A 26,987-nucleotide genomic window follows, 5' to 3' on the forward strand; every position below is an offset into this window, starting at 1 on the left:
ATGGTGGAATGAATGTCTCTATTGCAAAAAGGGCATAATATGCCATGATTTGCATTCTGCAGAAGCTGGTGAAATGGAATGGATTCAGAATACGGTATGGATACATATACAAATCGTTCATTAGGGATGTGGTCTTGTGAAATATGGTTGCAGAGAGTGCATGTATGTTTCCACGTGCATGAAATCTGGAATATTTCATTAATAGGGATGTTTTCGGTTTCCAGTACTTGTAATAAGTACATTAGGAATTCTTGTGGATCTTCCTGTGTGTTTATGGTAAATTGTACCATTCCTGCACAGGAGTCCAATTCTTCCCTTATACCTGAGACACTGTAAGTGTTGTCAGGATTATTTGTTGCATTTCTGTGAAGAATGAGTGCTTGCAAACACAACTGGTCTGAGCCGTTTAAGTAAATGTTGTGAACAATTGGTGGCAATTGAAAGAGAAGATTCGTTGTCACATTAGCATAACAATTTACTCCAGTTGTGTTACTGAATTTAAATGGACCAGAGAGTTCTGTTTGTGGATCATTTTATGGGCCTGCAGCCCTTTCTGGAGGAGAGACATTTGTGTCTTTCTTTCCTGATGGACGTGCAGTTGACTTTGTACTGGACAGTTTTGTGGTTGTATTGTTTGATGCAGAAAGAGTTGTTGTTTTTTTAGCAGTATTCTTGGGAGATCTGCTATAGTTTCTGTTTCTTTACTTGTCTTTTTAAAGGTTTGTTTTTTGAGGTACAGTGTACATATCTATTTGGTGGTGTATAGTGCCCGAAGCCTGTTGTATTCCAGGATGCATGGAATGTCAACGTTGACTTTGTTTGCATCCAAATTAACTAGGAATAGACCATTGAGTTAACGTGAAAGTGCTATGTAACTCACACCTTCTTTAAAGACTGTGTTGCCAATGTCAATCAATGCTTGATCTGGGGTTAGACCTTGTGATTTATGAATAGTGACAGCATATGCAAGAGATAGAGAAAAATGCTCTCTGCGTATATACATGTTTTTGAAAAGAATAAGGTGTGCTGTTGTCAACATGAGGTTGGAAACAATGCTTACCTCATCCATTGGGAGCACTTTCATTTGTTTTAGAATTCTGCATAATTCAGTAGCAGCTTCTGCTGATATTTTCTAGTATTCTAATTTGTTTTGGTGTTCTACGGGGAGGAGCAATAGTCGGTGTAAAGTTACACCCTTATGTTGTAGGCAGCTAAACCTGTGGGGGCTGTTACTACAGCCAAATGTTTTACCAGAACCAGCTTCACCACTTACATACAGGAGCAGAGGTTTATCATTTTTACAGCAACAGGTTTTAGTTTCATGTTTAAACCCATCTTCAATTTCTTGAGTGACCTCTAGATAAATGGTAAGATGTTCATTATTTAGCTGTGATTCCAACACTCACATGTCTTCCTCCGATTTTTTATATTGTTAAATGGTATTTTCTACCTGACTCATGTCTATTTCTGCTTTATGTACAAAGCATGGTTCTCCAAGTGGTTCTTGGCTTTCTGTAAGGGATGGTTGACCGCCCTCAGGAGTGCCTTTGTCAAGTTGAGCTTCAATTTCTTCCTCTTGTTGGCATTTATTGCCCAACATTTGTTTGAATTGTTTGAAATAGTCATTTGTTATACTGCTTTCATTTACTTTGAATGCAGCTTCAAATGAGTCGTAGAACCTAATAATTAATTTTCTTTTCTCCATGGTTTAAAAAGTTGGAGAAGGATCATGTAATACCATTCTCAATGGTGTGGAGATTTAAATGATAACTTCAGATGATTAATTAGACTGGGTTTGGTGAGTTTGACTAGTCTTCCTTCCCAAATTGAGACTGAAAATTTGCCAGTTGTGTTATGTGTTGTGACATTGTTTTTGTAGGTGTAGTTTTTGGCAATGTCACACAGACACATGTTTTCCAAAGAAGTACTTCTGTTTGGGCAGTACATGTCAATTATTATTATTTTTTTAAATGTCCTGGCTGTTAGGATCATTTGTGGCTATGTTTTATATCTCTTGGTAGGATTTTAGCACTTTTTACGGAATGAAGCTGGTCCAGGGTTCAGCCAGATAATGGGCCTCATTACAAGGAAGGCGGCCACGGAATGAACGTTGCCGGTAAGGCACCGGCACTGTTCATTCCGGGCCGCCTCATTACGAGGTCTGCAGTGGGTCCCGCTCTGGACGCCTGGCCAGACCAGACGTCCTTAGCGGGACCCGCTAGCAGACCAGGATGCTAACAACTGGCCCGTACTTACGGGCCAGTTGTTAACATCCTCCCCATTCCCATTGATCCCTATGCGGGCTCAAATGGGAATGGGTATGTACCGTGTCCTGGTCCCGAGAATGGGATTTGCCGGGCCTACCAAAGTAGGCATGGCCTGGTAATTCCCTATTTTCGGAACCTAGACCCGGTACCCGGTTTGGGGGTAGCCATGCCGCTAAAACGGCATGGCTACTTCCAAACTCGTAATGAGGCCCAATGTGTTCAGATTTGCTATATAAGGCTGTACCTGTTAAACTGTCTGCAGCGTCATAGCACCCGCATTCTCCATGGGAGAGTCGTTTTATACCAAAGTTGTACAACTTTTGTGATTGTGTTTTTTCAGATGATATGTCATCCCAGCGATCTTTTAGCTCTGTCTTCTCAGCTTTGGTTAGATAGGATGTGACTTATCTTGCAACTGCAGTGGAATTGTCTGCAATGTATTGTATGTCTATATTTGCATTCCACAAAGGGCAATGATTGCATTGTAAACATTGATGTACTTGGATGCTTTGTCCTTTTTAATGTTGTTTGTATTTCTAGGGGATTTGCCTTTTACGCTGTGTCTAACAGAAGACATCAAGCTATTAACTTGTCCTTTTTTGCAAACTGGTCTAGGGAAGCCAAAGCGACATTTGGTATAGTATTTGCCTTTCTTTTTATATCTACGTCGGCAATATTTGCCACAGTTATGTTTTTGGAAGCGTAAAACGTGTGTATCTAGGTCACTATCTGTGGTTTCTGAAGGGATGTTGCAGGTAATTTATTTTTCAATAAATTGTAAAACAGTGGCGTCACTATCATGCCCAAATGTAGGAGCATCTTTTATCGACAAAAGCCTATGGAAATGTGGTGCTCCTCTGGACTGATATTCTTTTCTCCAAAGAAGTGTTGCACTCTCTGAGCGGAGGTGTAGCTTTATTGCAGATAAAATGCAGCATGGCAATGAAGCAATGGTAAAAGTACCTTGATACATTGAAAGGGTCAAGAGAACAGACTTCTCCTTGTGTTTTATTTTATCTATTCCCTATTTATTTTGGTTTGCAGTGCATGAGAAGTTGTGCAAGTCATCCTATGTATACTCTGCACAACTTAAAGTAACAAACCATGTGGGTGGGCCTAGGTTTCTTAGCATGCAAAGTACAATAGTGTGATGTTGAAACCATTATTCTTTTGTAGCACGCATTTTTGTCAAGAGATTTGTGATACTTGACTGCAAAACTTCATCTTTGTCTTTTATTTTTTGAAGCAGTTTGTTAGCGGATATGTTTAAAAGGTTAAAGCCTGTTTTTAATGTGTGTGCAACTCCATTACATAGAGTTTTAGTTCACTTTTGAAGAGGAGGTGAAAATGTATTTGAGATTTTGCCTGAATATGCGGTCTTCAGAATACATTAGTAAAGAGTGATATTCTGATGCACTTATTTGCACGGACCTTTCATCATATCTTCCTGCTTTTCCTGTAGGAAAGAGTAGAGGAAGCGAATATGCTTCTAAACTTTTTTCCCATATGCTCATTGGGGATCCTTTGGTTTGATGCATTTGATATGTTTCTAATGCATCATAAATGGTGTCTTTGGAGTGTAGTGGATGAAGTGTATACTGGTCTAAAATGTTGGCTGCAGTAACAGGATCTACAGGTTCAAATTGGCCAGTTGCTGGTGAGTCTTGAATAATTTAGGTGGTTTCTCTTAAATTTTCATCTAAGTTTCTATCTTTGTCCTATTCATTGTTTTCTTTCGAATGTTTTAGGGCTTGTCTAAATGTGTTTAAGTTGACTGTTGCCAAATTTTGTTGTCATTTGTTGGCACACCATTAACTAGTAAAATCAAAGATTGATCTATTGGTCATTGTACTGTTTTTCCATTTTCATTTAGATCTAATGGCAAATGCACTACTTTGCCATGGATGCCCTTTGGTAACTCGATGGAGGTAATTTTGCTGATTTCGGTTGAAGGCGTATTATAGCTTGTCATGGGTGCCTGTCTGTATTATAATGCTCTCGTACAAGTTAAGCTGTTGGAGAGCTTATTAGTGACAGCATGTGCAATGGGTTATTGTCAAGCTTTGTCTTGCAGTAAGTGCAAACTGTTGAGGGGTCAGTTGTTTGTATTTTGTTTCTGCTGTTAGATATACAGCTAATTGGAACCTTGGGTATTCTTCATTGTCTTCTATTTTGTAGATTAGATCCACTATTTTTGTGTTATTTTAATAAAACATTCTTTGACAACAGACACATATTTGGTCTGCTATTTCAGTAGATGTGTTTTGAGACTTAGCTATTTCCTATTTGTATGTCTTTATTAGGACATTGGTGTTTATGAGGTTTTAGGTCATGTTTTCTCAAGGTACAGACATTTCTAAGTGCCCTGCAGTTCCAAAGTGTTTACGTTGGATGTGCTCTATTTCTTGAAGCAGTTTTTTTGGCTGTTTCATGTAGGAGAATGTTATTTAAATTTTGTAGTTCTAGTGCAAGGCTTTTTGCATAGTATAGTTGATGCACAAGATTCTGTATGGTAGAATGATGTGTCGCTAACATTTTGATGTGGTGGAAAGTGCTTTTGCAAGCAGTTCCTAAAATGCGGGTTAATGAATGTCCTTGCAGACCAGTGTGGCTGTGCTCTGGACAGGAGTCTATGGTTTGTAAAGTTGTCATTTTACTTTTGTCTTTATTTTCAACTAGAGATTGAGAAAATGTTGTAAAGATTTAACGGATTGTTGGCGTACATTACACACTGAGCTGCATGTCCATATGTACACTGGACACTTTGTTTGGGTGAAGGTTTGTTGGGGACTATTTTTCTTTTTCCATAATGGTGTGTTCCACCATTCCATACCCTAGATTATTGTCTATGGCAATTGTTTTGTGTTGTTCTTGTTTATAAGCTTCTTCATTGGAATATGGATCTGTGCTGCTTGTGTGAATCCATTCTCCATTACATAAGTTTGAAAAGGTTTCTATATTGACACTGTGCATTTTTACAAGTAGTTACATTGATTAGTTTAGTTATTGGTTTAATTCTGTTTAAAGTCAATTCAACCAATGTTCTCTTTAGTAGAAAAGTGTTGTCAATTATAGCTTGCAAGATTAGTCTCCTGCAGTAGTTTTTAAGGGTAGATTGTGACTTTTCAGCTGTTTTTATAAGATTGTGAAGAGCTCTACTGTGGAAAAGTTTCTGTAACATACGTTTTATGGATTGCCTTACCATGACTAAGCTAACAGTGGTAGATCGAGGGTTAGGCTCATTAGTAGGTCTGCTTTTCTTTGTACATAATTGTTTACTTTTAGTTTTTGCAAGAGGGACCTTACCTTTTTTAGTTGTGGCTGGTTTTGTTTTGTTGAGTGAGGTTAGTAGCTCTTTTGTTTTAATGTTTTCTATAAATCGTGTTAGAGGTGGACGACTATATGGTGTAGTTCTATTCTTATCTGGTCTATTTTTTCTTTCTTTTCTATGGAGTTGCTTATTAGTAGGCATTGTGTTGTGCCTGTTGGAAAAAGAGAAAGTTTGCGTTAGAACGTTGTACAATTTATATTCATATATGGTGCATGGGTTTGTGGGTGTGATTCTAGAGATGAATAGAGTGCTGCTTGATTGTGAGGTGGTAGATTAGGTGACAGGAAGGTTGTGAGAGTGAAGGTCTGCAGAGGTGTGATGGTGTCGGATTAGTGAGTAAGGGAGTGGAGGTGTGCTGGAGGGTGATTGTGATTTTTTGAGCAACAGTGCAGTGTGTAGATGGTAACAGTAAAAGTGTGAATGGTGGAATATAATGGGCTAGAGTGAATGAAAAATTGCTTTGAAAAGAGTAGTGTGGAGTAGTATATAGTGGAACTGTGCTGCTGTAATTACATACATATGCATGGTACATTAATGTACTTACTTTGTTGGATGCAAAGGGTATTCATTTTTCTGGTGTTATCTTTGGTAATGTGCTTCTTTCCTGTAATTGTAAAAGAAAGTTAGTGGAGATATGTGGTAATGGTGAAGTAATTTTAGTAAGCAAGGTTTATATTTAAGAAGGAAGGAGGAGTGGTGGGGAGAAACCGTTAATAAAATTGGTGGACGGTTAGAAATTGTTGCTTTTAGGAGCATTTTTATGTAAGTTAAGAAATACGTATGTGCATTTGTAGAGTAGAAGCTCTGTAATATTTTATAAAAGAGAGAAGATGAATGCTTCAATGCATGGCATTTGCTAGAGTGGTTAAACAAAAGAAAAGGATAATATGCTTATTGAAAAGCTTATGACAGGATAAGTAGCAGGAACCCTATATATGTACATATATATATATATATATATATATATATATATATATATATATGTATATATTTTTTTTTTTTCAAACGAAAATTAAGCCCAAAAGAGGGCCAAATCTGCGGAATGCACTCCCAAGAGCAGCCAGGTACAGTGAATCCAGTACTTGGCAATGAGGGGCTGCACGGCAAGAGTCAGGTAGCACCAAATGTTCTTTATTCATGAAAGGTGCATAGCAAGGGAGAAAAAGGTTACATCGACGCGTTTCGCGATCAACTGACCGCTTGTTCACGATAGTAGGGTAACACAGAAAATGGACTCATATAAACACAATACAAACTCTCTGGTTACAATGTATAGAGTGTCTCATGCACCACATAGATCAAATATAGAGAAAAAACAATCGGCCATATTGTAGTGACCAAGTGTTGCCTCATACTCACCTTAATAGTCTGAAATAAAACCAATAGATAAAATGCTGCACTATGAATGGTGATTTACACATTTAAATATTGCTGCTGATGTATAGCAATATTAAACCAAGGATAAAGTGCTTAGTGCATGCACAATATTGCGAAGTGCAAAGTGCTGAAGATAAAGTGCAAAGTGCGAAGTACATAGCTGCAATAATCTGGAAGGTAAAGGTACACAGGGTACAGGGAAGGGAGGAAGGAAGGAAATAAGGGGAAATGCATGGGGATCAAAATTTCATTCCATATAGCAAACATGATGAGCATAGTGCTCTAAGTCCATGGGTGCACGGTTCGTGTAGTCACAGTATTTAAAAACCAGCCTACCCTCCCATGTAAAACAAGGAGGATGGCAGAAGGACGTGCAGCCATGGACAGCTAAAGAATGATAAAAACATATATAGATCCACGGTAAAGTGCAAAGTGCATAGACTAAAAAAATGCTCCAATTTAAGGAGCACATAGCTTTCCTAATATTCCTTAAAAATCACCTAAAAAGTGCACACATATTATATAGGCCCGTTTATTCATGAAAATGCAGTGTACCTATTTTATCCATTGTACCCTAAACAAATGATTTCAAAATACGAGGCAGATGCAATATGAGTACACTTTGTCTAAAAGAGTCCAAAAAACACTGTGTAATAGACAATATAATACATGAAATATATATTTGTGAAAGAGTTGAAGATTAAAAAAATACATAAGCATACCCATACTATGTTTTGTTAGATGCAGATCTTGTTGAATTTGGAAATAGAAATCTTGGACAGTTGCACAGTGGTTTTTGATGCATATGCCTTCATTAGCAGGAGATACATTCTCTGAGAGTTCAAGTGTACATCTGAAGTGTTGAAGTGAGATGACAGGGTTAGGTTTTGAGGTTTTGGATGTGATTGGTGGATGGATTTGTGACTCTGTGAAAGCAGCCAATGAGGGAGTGTTGAGAACATGAAAGTGGAAAAAATAAGAGGGCTGCCCCTGTGTTACGGGGTCCGTGGACACCGGGGTAGTCCGTGGACGGCACGTGCAACATCCATGTCTTCTGTGAATTTCTGGCATGGAAAGGGGACTGTGAGGGCACTAGCAATGGCTATGGCTATGTGTTTGAGAAGGCAGACTATGGATTCTGAAGGACTCTTCAATTTAGTAATTGAAGATATATGCTGAAAATCATGGCATACTTAGAAATACTGGATTGAGAGAAGTGGATGTTTTGTGGCATGCAGTTTGTGGTTTAAACTGGGCAAGTTTGTTTTCATAATGTGAGAGTATGGCTCACTTTAAATGTCCAGATATTGTGATTGTGCATTGTGGAGGGGACAGTTTGGAGCTTGTGACTCCAATGTCTTTTTATTTTGCCCTGAAAGATTTCTTTAACAACTTAAGCAACTGTTTCCTGCTGCTAAGGTTATTTTTTCTGAAATAAAATAGAAGCAAACATGGAGATGCCCAGCAAACCTTTTCAGTTTACAAATTGAAGAACCAAGGCAGCTTGTCAATAAAGTTGTATCTGCTTTTGTATATGCTGCGGGAATGTCATCTGTTGAGAATGACAGTATAAATTATGATGGTGTGAATTCTTTTTGTCAGGGTGAAGTTCACTACACAGATGTCGGAAATGCAATTTTCCTTTACAATGTTAGGAGGTGTTTGTTAACATACCGAAAAAAAGGTTCTTTTCAGAGCCACCAATAAAGATTAAATAACTTAAATTGTGTTTAATTTTCCCACCCACCCCTTTGAGTGGCTGCCACATCTGCAGAAGCTGCTGTAGTCTGCGGACAGCATGTGCTACATCTGGGTTTTTTGAGGATGCCTGGCATGGAAGGGGGACTTCAGATACCGCAGACAGTTGCAGATGTCTGCAGACATTGGGGGATCAGCCAATCATGTTTCCTCGGTGCGGTGTACAGGAAGAGAGGGTAGCAGGAGTTTTGTTAGTAGGAGTTGTGAGAGGATTGAAAATGGCCATGACAATGTGTTTCAGCAGGCAGAGTGTTTGGATTTTGTGGGACTCTTGGGTTCACTGGTTGAAGGTGTATGCTGAGCATTGTGGTATAGCCAACAATCTTGGATTCCCTGAACTGGAAGTGTTCTGTTATTCAGTGTGAAGCATGAAGTGGGTGGACTTTCTCCACTTTTGTGCAAATATTGTTGAATTGAAATATCCAGCCATTATTATTGTTCATTGTGCAGGGAGCACTTTGGGGAATGTGACTGGAATTTCATTGTAGTTTGCAATGAAGGAGACATTGGGAAATTTGAAGGAAATGTTCCCTAATTCTTAAAGAAAAATGTCATGCTTTGCCCAGAGACAGATGTGGATGCATTCCAGTTCATTTGGTCTGCAAATTGAAAAAGCGAGGTGCAACATCAAATAAAGCTGTGTGTGCTTTTGTTTGAGATGTTTGCATGATATCATTTCATAATGAGAACATTAAATTTGATAGGGCTAATCAGATTGTTGTGGAAAACATTCAAAATGCTTTGAAGCAGTTTTTGTGAAAGTGAGAAGAAATAATTAAATTCAGTGAAATGTTCTCTTAGTTCAGTTTGTAAAACCACAAATAAGAAAATATATAAAAGCCAAAAGCAAAAAAAAAATCTTTAAAGAGCTTCCCTTTTTGAACGCAAAACAATTAAAATTATTCTAATTGTCCTGCCCGCGCCTGGAATTTTTTAAAAGTCTACAGACTATCAATCTGTCCGCGGACTATGCAGTCTGCTCAGGGGTCTGTGAGTTTTTTTCCTCACTTCTATTTTTGAACTGTGAAAGGTGGCTGCTAAAGGAACCGTTTTCTTTGTTTTTTTGGTTTTGTATTCTTTTGGGGCTTTTTTCATTTTTTTGCAGGAGAGAGAAGTTAAGGTGGGGAAAGGAAGGGATGGAAAGGAGGTACGGGCACCAATTCCACTACCTAATCTGTCTCTTCCTCTTGATCTACCTCAACATCATTGCACCGGTTCCCCTGTCCAGGCCCTCCAGATGGTGATGGTGGTGGGGGTATTTGAGGATCTGGAGTGGCCATAGCAGATGCCATGATGCTGTCCAGAAAGAAGGTTCTGCAAAGTTCTGCAAAGCAGGTGCTGGAAGATGTTCTCCCTTGGATAGCCAGATTGAGAATGAGGAAAAGGTATGGCTGGGTCCCTTCTGAGGAACCGTCCATGAACAGTCGTACTGTCCCCAGACAACCGAGTCGCAAAATGTCTTTAAAAAGTTGTTAAAAGTTTGTAGATCACTCAAGGATGGGTCTGGGGGCTGTTTAAGTATAATGATACCACTTGAAACAACCTTGATTGGCGGGAAATTCACGTTTAAACTGTCCGTTGCCACAGATACTGTTCGAGGACACTGCCGTCACACCGCACAGGTGAAGTCACATGATGACATCTCATCTGCGGTCCTGATGGCCATCCGCGGACATCCTTTGGGCAGGTGTCCCAGGGCACATGTGCTGGGTGTCCATAGTACAGGCGCGCTGTCCGCAAACATATTAAAAGTGCATCGCATGAAAAAGGACATTTCCGGGCCCCACGCCTGGCCGGGGCACCTCCATTTTAAGTTGAGACACCCCAAACAGTCGAGGTGTCCGTGGACTCATAATGGGAGTTTTTAAAAAAATAGGAAATATAACACTACAATAAACAAAATATTTATAGTACAAAAAATATATTTAGTCAAAAAAGTGTTGGGGTATTGGAATAGGAGAATCAGAAACGTTTGTACAATAATTATGAGGGGAGGAAGGGAGTGAGGTTTCATCAAAGCTTTTTTTTCATTAAAATGTTCAGAATGTGCAGGGGGAGATTGCTGGGGACAAGGGTGACAGATACAAGAAGGACAGTAATAGGGAACATTTTTAATCATATGATTTTTCACAAACTGTAAAAGTTCTTTGAAATCATTACTAAGTTCATCTAATTTGTTAGACAAGTTCATCAATTGATTATTTACAGTTGCAGATAGGACTTCTGTTTGTGATTCTGGGGATTGGGTATCATTAAACTGAGGCGTAGTTTCTTCATGAAAACTATGTACTGTAAGAAACATAGAAATCATTACTTTAGTAAGGTGTGTACAAAATACATTATCTGTATACATTGAAATATCTATTGTCTCTCATTTCTTCTTTTGGAAAGTTCTCCTCTAACCACTCAAGTGTGCTTGCCATTTCTGTGAGAACATGTTTATATAACAAAAGCTAATAAAAGAGAAATAAATACAATGCACTTACTATTTAGTGCGAATGTGTTGTCCAATAAGCAGTGGGTGTTTCTCAATCTGTATGCAGAGTTGTAGTGAGGAGATTATATGAGGTGTACAGTTATGGTTTGTGATTGGTGCATTGGTTTTATAATGGGAAAAGTGGAACTACAAATCCAAGGATGCAAACAAAAAAACTAGGACTACATAAACACCTACAGATTGGAATGCATCATGATGGCAAGTATGCATGTACTGCCAACTTATTAAACTTACACACAACAAGTGCCACTTAAACATGGTCGACAAATCTTTTCCATCTGCTTTTAATTTCTTTTACAAAAAAATAACACAGGGCTCCTACAAATGCACATATGCATTTCTTAACTTTCATAAAAATGCTCCTAAAAAGAAACATTTTTGAACGGTCAACATTTTTCATTTTTCATTCAATATAAATGTCACATTTTCCAAACTCACACATTACATGCCTTACGCTGCCACCATTCTCCATCTACTCACACATATCTGTATATCGCCAAAGTATCTATATACAACACTTCACTTTACATATAAAGTATTCTTCTTTCCCAACATCTACTATAAAACACCAAACACTGCTGCAACAACAATCTGCCATTGCATTACCACTATGTCAGAGTTTTCCTATTCTTTAGAAACACTGCAATACAATACAAATACATTATCCCACAAAGAGAACACTTCTTTTATCACAATTAGCAGCCCAAAAATAACCTAAATATGCACCTTTTCTTCACACCCATGTTTGCCCTGTTCCTTCTAAGGTGTGAAACTATTTAAACTCCAATTCTTCTAACAACATAGTTAACACACTTTAGTACACCACCCATTTCACAACTTCATTAACTTTTTCCTAGCTTCTCCTACTTTCATAAATAACAACCTTGCATACTAAATGTACTTCACCATTACCATATATACCCCCTAACATTCTTTTACAATTATAGACAGGAAAGAAAAAGATTGCCAAAAACAGTTACCGGAATAAGAATACCCTTCACATCCTACAAAGTAAGTAGATTAATGTACAATGTATATCTCTCTAATTGTAACAATATGCTTCCAATATATATTAGCCTAGAGTATTCTTTTCAAATCAACATTTGTTTCATTCTTACTCATTATATTGTCCCATTCACCCACTTTTTATTCTGATCTAAACACCACCATTATAACACCCACTGTTTACTCAAAACATCATAATGTTTCTGCCTATTCAATCACACCTTCACTCCCTATCTCACTAACCCAAGGCCATTACACCTCTAGAGATGCTTACTTTTAAGAACATCCAAACCACACCTATTCTGCCACTTTACAATCAAACAACACTCTATTCATCTCTACAATCACACCCACACACCCATACACAATACATGCATTCACATTCCACAACGTTCAAACCTAAACGTTTCTTTTTCCCCAACAGACACAACAAAGTCCCTACTAAAAAGCAACTCTGTAAAAAGAAAGTCAAAATAGAGAAGATTATAATAAAAGCAAGCTATATAGTCATCCACCTCTAAAACAATGCATAGAAAATATTAAAACAAAGGAGCGAGTAAACTTACTCAACAAAATCAAACCAGCCAGCACTAAAAAAGTGAGGCTTCTCTTGCAAAAACTAAAAGTAAAGAAATGTACAAACAAAAGCCGACCTACTAATGAACTTAACACTATATCTACCAATGTTAATGTAGTCATTGTAAAGCAATCCCAAAAGCACATTTTACAAAAGGCTCTCCACAGTAGAGTTCTTCAAAATCGTATGAAAACAGCTGAAAAGTCACAATCTACCCCTAAAAACTACTAGAGGAAACTAATCTTCGAAGCTCTAATTGACAGCAAATTTCTACTAAAGAGAACATTGCTTATATTGATTTTAAACAGAATGAAACCACTAAATGAATTAATCAATACATTAAAAAACATACTTTTAAATGTTCGCAATATCAATATAGATACCTTTTCAAACTTCTGTGTAGGTGAATGGATTCACACAACCAGCATAGAACCATATTTCAACGAAGTGGCTTATAAACAAGAACAACAAAAAAAACAATTGCCATAGTCTTTAATGGCTGAGGGTATGAAATGGTAGGAGACACCAATACGGCAAAAGAAACCCTTATCGAAAAAACATACCCAGCAAACTTTGGACCACATGTTCCTTTCACCCAAACAAACAGTCCAGTGTAAGAATGGACATGCACTCAATGTGTAACGTACACCAACAATCCTTTAAATCTTTATGGCAATCCCTCATTCATTATGTAAAACTAAAAGACAAAAGTAGAAGGAAAACTTTATAACCCATGGACTCCTGTACAGTGTGCAGCCACACTAGACTGCAAGGACATTCAATAGACTGCATTTCAGGAACTGCTTACAAAACCATCTTGCACCACATCAAAATGTTAGCAATACACCCTGCCGCTATATGGAATCTTTTGTATAAACTATGCTGTGCAAAATGTCCTGCTGTAGAACTGCAAAATGTAAATACTTTCTCCTACATGGAACATCCAAACAACTCCTTCTAGAAATAGAGCACATCCAAAGTAAATACTTTGGAACTGAAGTTGCCTATTAACATTTTGTAACTTCAGAAATCATTAGCTATAAACCTCACAAACACCAAGCTCCTAACAAACACATTGAAAAAAGAAATAGTTAAGTTTTACAACACACCTGCTGAAATACCAGACCAAGGGCCTCATCACGACTTCGGCGGTAACCCTTAAATCCGGCGGTAGCGCTATTACCGCCGGATTTAAGGGTCCGCCGAATCAGGGCTTCGGCGGATTTCGCCCCAGCTCTGAGCTGGGGGAAATCTGCCGAAAATTCGCGCTATTACCGCCGGCGGGAAATCCGCCGGCGGTATTAGCGCAAAGATTCCCCATTGAGCCCAATGGGGAATGGGGCATTCCCGAATGGCTTAGTGGGGTATGGGGACTTACATTACCGCCAAACTCGTGATCCGGTGCTATTAGCGCCGGGGAGTTCGGCGGTAGGACTAATACCGCCCGCGCTAATAGCATTACCGTTACCGCCCAAGTCGTGATGAGGCCCCAAGTATGTGTCTGTTTTCACAGAACCTTTCATGAAAAGAACACAAAAATAGTAGATATGGCCTATAAAATTGAGGACAATGAGGAATCCTAATGGTTCCAATTAGGTTTATATTGAACAGCAGAAAATAAATACAAAATAACTGACCCCTCAACAGTTTGCACATACTGCAACACAAAGCTTGATAATAACCATATGCCATCATGTGCTATCACTAATAACTAAGAAATACTCCCACTTCCAAAGGCTCTCCAGCAACTCAACTTTTATGTGAGCATTATAATCCAAACAGTACACCCAATTCAAGCTATAATACGCCTTCAACCGAAAACAGCCAACTTGCCTCTATCTGAGTTGTTAAAGGGCATCCGTGGCAAAGTAGTATATTTGCCATTAGATCTTAAAGAAAATGTAGAAACTCTAGTACAACGGCAATTGATCAATCTTTGATTGTACTAGTTATTGGTGTACCAATAAAAGACAAAAGAATTGGCAACAACTAGTCGACTTAAACAAAGTTAGACATGCCATAGAATATCTGAAAGAAAACAACGCTACAAAGATATACACAGAGGAAAACATAAAAGAAACCACCCAAATAATTCATGATTTCCCCAGTAACTGGCCAATTTGAACATGTAGATCCTGTTACGGCAGCCAACATTTTAGGCCAGCATACAATTCAACCCAATGCACTCCAAAGACACCATTGAAGATGAATTCCAAACATATAAAATGAGTGTCGCCAGTGGATCCCCAATGAGCATATTGGAAAAAAGTGTAGAAGCACATTCCTTTCCTCAACTCTTTCCTAGAGGCAAAGGAGGAAGATATGATGAAAGGTCCACACAAATTAGTGAATCAGAAAATCAATCTTTATGAGTGTATTCTGAAGACCCCAGATTCAAAGAAAATATACAATACACTTTCCACCTCCTGTTTGAAAGTGCTCTAGCAACGCAATGTTATGGAGTTGAACACACATTACATACAGGCTCTATGTGTTTTAAACATGTCCACTACCCAACTGCTTAAACAAAAAGACAAAGATGAAGTTTTGCAGTCAAGTACCACAAATGTCTTGGCAAGTATGCGTGGTACAAAAGAATACTGGCGCCGACATCAAGCTCATGTATGTTGTATGCTAAAGAACCTAGACCCACCCACATGGTTTATTACTTTAAGTTGTGCAGAGTACGCATGGGATGACTTGCACGACTTCTTACAGAATGCAAACCAAAATAAAGACGGAATAGATATAAAAACACCAGGAGAAGTGTGTTCTCTTGATCCTCTCAATGTATCAAGATACTTTCACCATCGCTTTATTGCTGTGCTCCACTTCATCTGCAATAAATCCACCACGCCACTCAGCGAAGTGCAACACTTCATTTGGAGAAAAGAACATCAATCCAGAGGAGCACCACAAATCCACATGCTTTTGGGGATAAAATATACTTTCAAATCTGGCCATGAAAGCGATGCCACTGTTTTACAGTTTATTGAAAAATACATTACCTGCAAAATCCCTTCAGAAACCACAGATAGTGACCTACGTTCACAGATCTTACGCTTCCAAAAACATAAGTGTGTCAAATACTGCTGATCTAGATATGAAAACAAAGGTAAATACTTTACCAAATGTTGTGTTGGAGTCCCTTGACCAGTTTGCAAAAAAAGGACAAGTAAATAGCTTGATGTCTTCTATTAGACAGAGTGCAAAAGGCAATCCCCTAAAAACACATACAATATAAAAGGGACAAAGCATTCAACTACATCAATGATTACAATGCAATAATTGCCCTCTTTAGGAATGCAAACATAGATATAAAAGACATTTCAATTTAACTGCAGTTGCAAGATATGTCACAGCCTATCACACCAAAGCTGAGAAACATAAGTGTGACAAATACTTCTGAGTTAGATATAAAAAAAAGGTAAATACTGTACCAAATGTCACATTGGCTTCCCTAGAATATTTTGCAAAAAAGGACAAGCAAATAGCTTGGTGTCTTCTGTTAGACACAGTGTAAAAGGCAAATCCCCTCAAAACACATAGAACATTAAAAGGACTAAGCATCGAAGTACATGAATGATTAGAATGCATACATTGCGATCTTGTGGAATGCAAACTTAGACATACAATACATTGCAGACAATTCCATTGCAGTTGAAAGAGAATCCTCAAGAAATCCTCTTTTTGCTTGCAGCCCAAGAATTGAGTCGCGAGAACATTGTAAAGAACTACATTACAATTTTACACCTGGGAGATAGCCCTAATAAAACTACTACCCCTCATTTAATGACAGACTATGAAATCATATAATCAGCTCCTCTTGTCCCATCTCTGGTTAGTTCCCTGACAGGCACACATCCCTAAAGCATAGATCCAGAATTCTACACATTGATCTCTTACCGACATAACACAAAGGGGCACTGGAGATACAAATGAACACAGATAACTTTACCAACATGATACCAGGAACACCATACAGGACTAAGATGTCCCCGAGCCACAACTCCTAATCACTCAAAATGGCTTTGCTGAACACGGGGTCACTTAGCAAACATGCCATTGGCATTAACAACTATATTGCGGAAGAACCCCTTGATATGATGTGCATCACAGAAACCTGGCTCAATGAGTCAAGTGGTCCCAAAATAAGTATGGCAGATCCACCGGGCTACATATGTTTTTTTAGCAAAAACCACGAACAAGGTTATGGAGGTGGCATGGCTATTATTGCTAGATAAAATCTGCCTCTGTTTGAATCGACCATTGAATGTGCTGGATGCGAAATAATTCACTTAAAGATCACCCCTAATGATAACAGCTGCACTAACTCTATACTAATTTACCCCCCTCCTGAATGAATGCCAGACTTCAATGAGAACTGAGCCCTCCTTCTGGGCCACTAAACAAGCCCAACAGTTCTGCCATGGTGTTGGGAGATTATGACTGATGGTTCAGAAACCCAAAAGAAGATAAGGAAGCTTAAAATGTGGAACAGGTCCTTAGCTCATCAGGTTTCACCATCAACAACACTGAACCCACCCATGCAGGAGGTAAAATCCTGGATTGGATGGTTTGAGGGAATAGTCTCTTGAGGATCATGGCCACCAAGTCCTGTATATGGTCTGATCACTCCTTCATGGACTATTGCATTACCTATCCAAAAAAAACCACAGAAAAGGCACAGCCAGCCTAAAAAAGATAATCAGTAGGAACTTGTGTAAGATTAAACCTGACAACATGCAACAATGTCTAGACTGCATCATGAATAAAACCTAAGTTCAAGACACTCCTGACACTTTGGTGGAAGTTTACAATGTCCAGTAAAAATATCTCTTAGACAACATAGCTCCCTTGAGACTGAAGACTGTGAAAGATAAAATATGCAAACCCTGGTTTAGCTCATCGCTCACCAGTCTAAAACAAAAAAAAAGGCAGAACGTACCTGAAATCAACACAAAACCAGAGAATAAGGCAGCATGGAAATCCCTGCAAAAACTCTACGCAAACCAAATTTTAGAAACTAAAAGGGAGTTTTTTAACAGCCTGGTCAAAATGGCAGGAAACCAAACCTAAAAGTTATTTGAAATATATAAAATGCTTATCCCCAAAGTTGTTCAACCTTTATATTAGACCGTTGTGTGAAATTGTAACATCAATGGGAGTTCATTTTACAAATTACGCAGACGACACTCACCTCCTGATGGAACTGAGTGGTTGTTATAAGACTGATTCTGCCAGACTCAAGCACATCTACGATACCATAAAAAAACGGATGTCCAACAACTGGATATGCTTGAACAGCAACAAGACTGAGCTGATGATTTTCGGGCCACAACAAGGAAGAGCTAAACTAAGTGCAGAATACAAGGGCATGAGGATCGAAGTGTGCTCTATAGGTATCGTGGACAAGGTCAAGACCTTAGGAATATATCTGGAGGCACCACTGAGCTCAAACGCACAAATTGATGGGGTATTTGCCAACTCATACTACCACCTAAGAGGTCTCCAACACATCAAAACGTTTCTGTCACCAATAAATCGTGAAACACTGGTTAGGGGTATTATAATACTGTGCTAAGACTATTGTAATGTGCTACTGATTTGAGCAAACAAAGGCTGTCTGGACAGACTCCAAGTATTATAAAAGGATGCTGTTCGCATCATCTGTGACCTCCCTAAAACTGAACATGTATCAGCCTCAAGAATGAAGCTTCACTGTTTAGCTGTACCAGCCAGAGTAAAATTCAAAGCCCTCTCTGTGGCTCATAAATGTATATATAGTAAGATACCTTCCTATCTTAAATAGCACACAAAACTATACTCGCCATTCAGGCCACTCCATTCAAGCACATGTGGACTCCAGCAGGTGCCTAAATACAAAAGAACACAAGGTTATGGATGTTCATTTCCAGTCCTCACAGTCCAAGCATGGAATACTCTCCTGACTGAATTTGTAACTGGAAGAACACTATGGGCCTCATTACGAGGCGGGCAAAATGGTTTAATGGCGCCGGTAATGGTGCTGGTGCCGTTAATCCCATTCCGCCTTTTTACGAGGTTCCCTTGCGGGACCCGCTCTGGACGTCTGGTCAGACCAGACGTCCATTGCGGGTTCTGCGAGGGGACCAGGGAGCTAACAAAAGGCTCGTTATTAACTGGCCCATTGTTAGCTCCCTCCCCATTCCCATTGAGCCCTATAGGGGCTCGAATGGGAATGGGGAAGGTCTGGGTCCGGGTTCCCTGAAGGAGGAAATACTGGGCCCTCCAAATTCGGAATGGCCTGGTAGTTCCCCATTCAGGGAACCCGGACCCGAGATTGGAGGCAGCCATGCCCTTGCTAAGGGCATGGCTGCCTCCAAACTCGTAATGAGGCCCTATCATCCTTTTCCGAAAAGGCTAAAAACATCACTATTTGAATAGCCAGTATCCACCTGTCACTTCTCCTCTGCTGCTCTGCAGGCTTTGGCGCTACACAAATATATAAATATATAAATAATAAATACATAAATCAAATAAATGTCACAGCCTATCTCACTATAGCTGAGAACACATACCTAAAAGACCTCTGGGATGACATATCATCTCTGACAAAACACTGTCACAAAAATTGTACAGCTTTGGTATCAAAATGCTCTCCCATAAAGAATGCGGGTGCTATGAAGTTGCAGACGGTTTAATAGGTACAGCCTTATAAGCCAAATCTGAACACAATGTCTGTCTAAACCTTGGTTCAGCTTCATCCCGAGAAAGAGTAATACAATCCTACCAAGATTTATAAGCAGCAGCCACAAATGATCCAAACAGCTAGGACATTTTAAAAAACAATTTCTTTTAACACATACTACCCTAACACAAGTACTGCTTTGGAAAAAACGTCCCTTTATGACATAGTCCAAAACTATTTCAACAAAACCAATGTCACACCAGATGAGACAACTGGCAAATATTCAGACTCAACTTGTGAAGGAAGCCTAGTGAAACTTACCAAGCCCAGCCTATTTAATCATATAAAGTTATCATTTAAATCTTTGCAACATAGAGAACTATTGGCCTCTTTACAATTCCTGTGGTAACCCTGCCGGTGTCAGGTTTCATGGGGCTTGGTTGTATGTGGTGGAATGAGTGTATGATTAACACAAATTATGGTTTGAGCCTTAACTTTTAGTGCAGATTGTGGAGAGCTTCCCAAGCCAAAATGGAGACTTCAAAAAGGATCAGTGATTGTTCAGAAGTAAAAGAAAGGCATTGCTAGAACATTCTAAACTGCCTTTCATTGTCAGCAGCCCAGCAGGAAGGTCTTATGTTTGAAGCTCTTAAGATTTAGAAACTTTAGCTGGGCCCTTATGCCTAGGATTTGTTATTTGGATCAGGAAAGTGTCGGAGAATTCAAGAAGAAAGTCAGAAAAGTTCCGGTGACTTTATAATTTTTAACTGAACTTTGTTAAATTCAGGAAGGAGTTATATTTCTATACAATTTATGAACCAGTTCCTGTTTTCTTATTTTTTGTTTAAAGAGTTAGTTAGTATGTTCTGTAAAGACATTGGGTCTCATTACACGGTAAGCGGTAAGGGTTTACCGGTACCGGTATTTTACCGGTACCGGTAAACCCTTACTGCCTTACTACGAGGTCCCTTTGCGGGTTGGGGAATTTAACACCTGCTTTTTGCAGGTGGTAAAAACCAACCCGCAAAGGGACCAGGGAGCTAATTAGGGTACCGCAATTTGCGGTACCCTAATTAGTGCCTTCCCCATTCCCATAGAGCCCTATGGGGCAAAAATGGGAATGGGGAAGGGCAATGGTGGAAGGGGGAATGACCGCCCCGCCAACCTTGGAATAGGGCGGTAATTCCCCTTTCCACCAAGGCGGTGCCGGTATTTTACCGGCATGAACCATGGCGCTAAAAGCGCCATGGTTCACCGCCATCCGTGTAATGAGGCCCATTATTTTTTGGATTTCTTGAACAGTACTTTTATTTAATGAACTGCGCAACATATTTAGCGCGTGAAAATTGGTGTGGGTTCATGTTTTCAGCATTGTGTGTTTTTTCGGCCGTATAAAAAGCATTGAGCACTGTTCCTTCTTACGGTAACAGTGCTTTCTTTTAACGTCAGGTTAGCGCTAGAAATCTTACACTGTCTGCGCAAGTGACAGTGTTATAGATACGCGAACCTGAAACGTTATGTTTTATTTACTAACATTCTAACCTGGCGCGTGTACCTCATTAAGCTGCCTCTTCAACGACCAGTGTCCGGAGCTCAGTAATTTCCTCTTTCCTACTTGAACAAATTAAATTAAGGAGGGAGAAATACTGAACTACTACGCATGCGCATATGCCATTTTTGAACTCTATTCTCTGTTCCTATGCGCACACCATTTCAGAATTAAAAGGACTATCTTCACGCATTCGCATAACTCCAGTCAAGTGAACGCTTCCTTGAAGAGCGAGATTTATACGCAAGCAAAAGATCCAATTAGTGAACACTGCTTTCTTTCCACATGCGCAAACAATTCAAAAAGAAAGAAGCAAGAGTGGCATATTTGGAATTTGTGTTAAAGCTAGAGACTCACACAAAAACCGACCTAGCATTTTCAGATGGCGTGTGTGTTTTGGAATTTGAACTGCTAGAAAACTAATTCATGGAACTGAGAGTGTGAGTTTAAGACAGCAGTTTTCCAATTCTGAAATGAAGGAGATAGTAATAGCATCAGAGACACTACTTTTTCTTCAGTAAGAAAACAAACACTTCCTCTAAGTTATCAATAGACGATATTCAGGTATGGTGGGGTGTTTATTTATTTAATTCGATAAAGAGAAGTCAGAGCCTAGGAAAAGAAAGGTTAGTGACTAAAGTTTATTTGTTGTTATTTTATCTACAGGTTAAGAGATATTAAGAAGCTGAGCCAAACCTGAAGTTTATTATTTTGTCCCATTTTCCCCCTTTACCTTGGGGATGCTCTCAGCTGAACTGTTTGTTACCAGTTAAGAGGTTAGAATCCAAAGGGGGCTGCGGGGGTTCAGCAACTTCGGCGGACAACATCCTGATTGAAGATAAAGCCTGACAGTCGGTGCTTCTGGCGGGTTGCCACCAGACTCGTAACACTTTTCTGACGCCTCACTTCCCGGTGCCATCGGGACGTTACAAGTCTGGTGGACCGGGAAGTCGGGCGCCGGAAAATGTTAGTCCCCATTCCAGTGGAGTCACATTGGACTCCATGGGAATGGGGACTCTGAAGTCCAGCACAGTTCGTAATGGTGCCGGTACTTCCGTAACAACTGTAATTGTGGGGGTGTTGTGCATGGCAGGTCAGACCAGAGTTGTACTGTGATGTTCCGGAAAGGGTTCCAGTACGGTGCGACCGGCACCCTTATTTCCAGACAGCCACAGTTGTAATGAGGACCAATGACTCATTTGATGCTGCATTCAAAGCAAATCAAAGCAGTATCACAAATGTAAATTTCAAACAATACAAATAAATGTTGAACATTGAACGCTAACAAGAGGAATAAACTGAAGCTCAACTAAATGAAGAAATTCCCGGGGGCAGTCAACCTTCCCTTAAAGGAAGCTAAGAACCACACATTGAAGCAGAGATAGCCATAACTGAGGTAGAAATACTATTTATCAATCTAAACAATCTGAAGAAGACTTGTCAATGCTGAAATTACAGCCAAATGATGAGCAATTCACCATTTATCTGGAAGTCACTGAAGAAATGTATATGGTTTTAAACATGAAACTAAAATTTATAGCTGTAAACATTATAAAGCTCTGCTCCTGTATGTAAGTGGTGAAGCTGGTTCTGGTAAAATGTTGTTATTTAAAATAATCAGCACATTTCTACAAAACTTAACAAACAACAACCTTTCAGCTGTTGTAACAGCCCCCACAGGTTTAGCTGCGTACAACATGGGAGGTGTAACTTTACACCGACTACTGCTCCTCCCATCCTCCCAGTAAAACACAAAAAATAATTAGAACACTACAAATTATCAGTAGTAGCTGCTACTGAAGTATGCAGAATTCTGAAACAAATGAAAGTGCGCCTGATAGTTGACATAAGCATGGTTTTCAACCTCAAGTTGGTTTTAATTCACCCTAGAATGCAAGAAGTCCTAAAAACCAACTACGAAGAACAATTTGGACGAAAACCTGTTATTGTTTTCTGAAACCTCTTACAGTTAACACCAGTAAAATGTCAACCTATTTTTAAAACATTAGGACAGAAACAATGCCCTAACACACATGGCAGCATTGGAAATGTTAATCTCTGGCAACATGTTCACTACAGAGAACTAACTCAAAACATGCATCAGTCTGCAGACCTCCTACGCTAACATTTTAAAAAGCATTAGAACTGGTCTGCTTACTAAAGACGCAAAATCCATCTTACACAGTAGACTAATCCAAGAGCCATATGGGCGAAACACATCTGCTCCTGATGTCATGGAACAATTAACACAACAAAATATAAAATGCTTTTCCTTAATGCCAACCCTTGCAAACTGTAGTCAATTCAATGAGACAATGGTAAAAAATAAATGCAACCCATGCTGCATATAGGTTTCACAGACAAACTAGAAGTGCACAGCATCAAACTCTCTATTTTCCAACAAGCATTAGCATAACTAAATAGCTTAGAAAAATGTACCTCCCACACAGCTGGATTGGAGAACATATTAACTTTGTGTCTAAACTGCAGAGTAATTCCAAAACATAACCTTGACCTAGAACAAGGTTAGGAGCAACTGGTACAGTTGTTGGCTTCCAAACATATCCACACGACAACAACATTCAGTTTGTCAATATCCACTTTGACAAACTTGCAAAAGTTAAATAAATTGGCCGCTCAATAGCACATTTCCTTCTTTTCAAAGACTAGTGTGTATGTACATACGTGCGTACGTATGTACGTACGTACTTATGCAAAGAACAAATCTCTCTACCTCTTGCATATGCTGTCACTATTCACAAATAGCAAGGTCTAACCGTAGATTACACAGTGATTGACATTAGCAGCACGGTCTTTAACTTAGCACATTCACTTCTCCGTACACAGTATTTTCTTTGTTAACTTTGATACAAACAAAGCCAGCCATGACATTCCTTGCATACTAGAATACAACAGGATACATGCACTTTACACCCTCACCTAGATATATACCCTGTACCTAAAAAAAGAAAACCTTTCAAAAGAAAATTAATACAACCAGAGACTATAAAAGATCTCCCAACAATACAGCTAAAGAAACAGAGACCAACTTCTTCTCCATCTAATAATACAGCCACAAAACTGTCTAGCACAAACTCAACTGCATGTCCATCACAATACAAAAATAGAAATATCTCTTTTAAATAAAATCTACTGGCCCATCAAACAATGCAAAGACACAACTCTCTGGTCTATTTAAATTCAGCAACACAACTGGAGTAAATTGCTATGCGAATGCAGCAATCAATCTTCTCTTCCAATTGCCCCCAATTTTTCGCAACATTTACTTAAACGACTTGGGCCAATTGTGTATACAAATGCTCATCCTTCATAGAAATGCAGTTACAGTGTCTCAGGTATAAGGCAAGTATTGGACTGATGTGCAGGGATGTTAAAATGTACCATAAACACACAGGAAGATCAACAAGAATTCTTAATGTGCTTACTACCAGTACTGAAAACCAAAAACATCCCTATATATGAAGTCTTCCAAATTTCATACACCTGGAAACATACATTCACTCTCTGTAGGCATGTTTCACAAGACCACATCCCTAATGAATGATTTATAAATGTATCCATACCAAATTTTGAATATATTACATTTCGCCAGCTTCTGCAGAATGAAAATCATGGCCTATCATGCCCTTTTTGCAATTCACACAATTGTTCCAGCATATAAATAAACTCACATAGCCAATATGTCCTACTAATGCTTCTAAGATACAATGCAGATGGTACCACAAATAACTGTAAACTCAATATTTACACACAACCAAGTATCTCTTGGCAAGAAAACCTTCACAACAGTAGGCATAATGTACCACACTGTTGCCACAAGCACTTCAGTGCACTATAATGCATATGTCAAAAAAGGAAGCGGTTGGTTCGAATGTAACGACACCTATGCTACTCCAAATCATAGATTACCAGCAAATCTAACAAATGTCTACTCAATATTCCTTCAACCCAAATGAACTCACTAAACTGTAGAACAATAAACAGTTAAAACACGCCAATAGGTATCTAACTATATCCATAATACTACAATAGTACTTTTAAAAGACAAAATAGTTAGAAGATGCCAACAGATATCTGACACCTTCAAAAACACCCTTCATTGTAATACACCTAAAATACCCTATCACAGTTCTTGTTACTACACAACTTCTGGTAAAGTGTAATGTTGTTAGAATACACCAACAGGTATCTAACTACTTTAAACATTGCCTTAATTACACACACTTCAAACAAACATACTACCACACTTACACTCACATAATTATAATAGTTTATTTTAATCCTCTATGGATTTCTTTTCTCCCATTGACCCAATGATTATTTCATATCAATAAACAGCAGTGTAGAACACACTAATGTTGTACCAAACATAATACATAGAATGTACTGTTTATGAGAGTCAAAAAAGTAAATGTGTATATAAAATTGTATGCAATTAAAGCTTTCATACTATCCTGCTTAACAAACTGTACTGTTTTTTTTAAGGAAAAAGAACCAGAGATTCCATCTTTTTGGCGTATGCAACTATGTAACCATACCAAGTATAAACAAATATATATTCCATAAGCACTATCCTTAATGGTACTACAATCATTAATACATTATAAACTTCAATGATATCATTCCACCATATTACAAATACTATATAATCCCCCTACATTAGCTATACTCAATATACTATACACATATTATTATAGTGTGTATGTCCAGTGGCCAGATTCTTGGGGGGATGACCTGTGGCCATGCCCCCATGAAAATGGCCACCAACCACATCCACCACAATATAATTAAACCATACGTACAAAACACCTTCGCAAAACAAAACTCACCCAGAAACCCCTGCCATCCATATGATGTCCACGGACAGTAAGAGGGGACTGCAGACTCGGCGGCATCTGCACACCTATAAAAACAAATCCATATAATCTTTATTCCGCTCCCCTACCCTTTCCTTGCCCTCTTTCAGCTATCAAAAAACTCCCTTTGTGTTTTCCAAACTATTCATTCATAGCACTGTCTGTGGACTACCGCTGTATCCACGGACAGGGCGCACCAGCACCCGCATTTTTCACCTATAAAAACAGCTGCATATCACCTTTATTCTACCCCCATCCTTTCCAGCCCGTCTTTTGGCCACCAAATAACCCCAAATGTGTTTTCCAGACTTTATCCCCACTGCGCTATCCGCATACACCGGCGGCTGTCTGTGGATCCAACATGGCATCCATTAAAAAAAATGTGACACACCTCGCGCTTTTCACCATCCAATCAGCGGGCGTATCTGATGTCCGCGCACATCACGCAGGGCCCTGATTGGTCCAGATGTGTCCGTGGACTCAGAATTGGGAAGTGAGTCTGCGGACCGTCCCAGATATCACACATTTTATTTTACTGACTTTTTGCCTGTTTTTAAAATAAATACTGGACAGATTTACACAAAAATTTACAAAAGCATGCTTTCAGGACCAATGTCAAGTTTGTCTATAGCTTCCCGAGCATCACTGAGTTCGATGTCCTCCACCTCCTCACCTGTGTCTTCAGATGACGAGTAGTGCAGTTGGCCTTTCTTTTTCCAGTCCCTTTGCTTTTCTCTGAAGAGGTACGTCCTCCCTCGGGTAGAAGCCACTCTGCCGCCTTTATGTTAAAGGGTGGCAAAGGACCCCCTCCCGAGCGCGCCAGAGAGATGAAAAAAACTATGGCAGAAAAAACCTCTTGTGTGGAAGTCCTAAGCCTCGCAGGAGGGTGACAGCAAGGAGAAGGAATAGCTCCTTAATTATTCTTCTGTTAAGTTGTTTGTAGCCAGGAATCCACGAGTTGATGAGCGGAAAGAAGATAATCCTGCAGTAGGTAGTTCTGAAGAAGAGGACGTAATGGACTCTCACGGGTATCCACACCAAACAGGAGGGGGCTAGGCAAGCAAACAATTGGTCCATAG

Source organism: Ambystoma mexicanum, chromosome 4q (genome assembly GCF_040938575.1).
Source record: "Ambystoma mexicanum isolate Mex_15411 chromosome 4q, UKY_AmexF1_1, whole genome shotgun sequence".
Taxonomy (NCBI): domain Eukaryota; kingdom Metazoa; phylum Chordata; class Amphibia; order Caudata; family Ambystomatidae; genus Ambystoma; species Ambystoma mexicanum.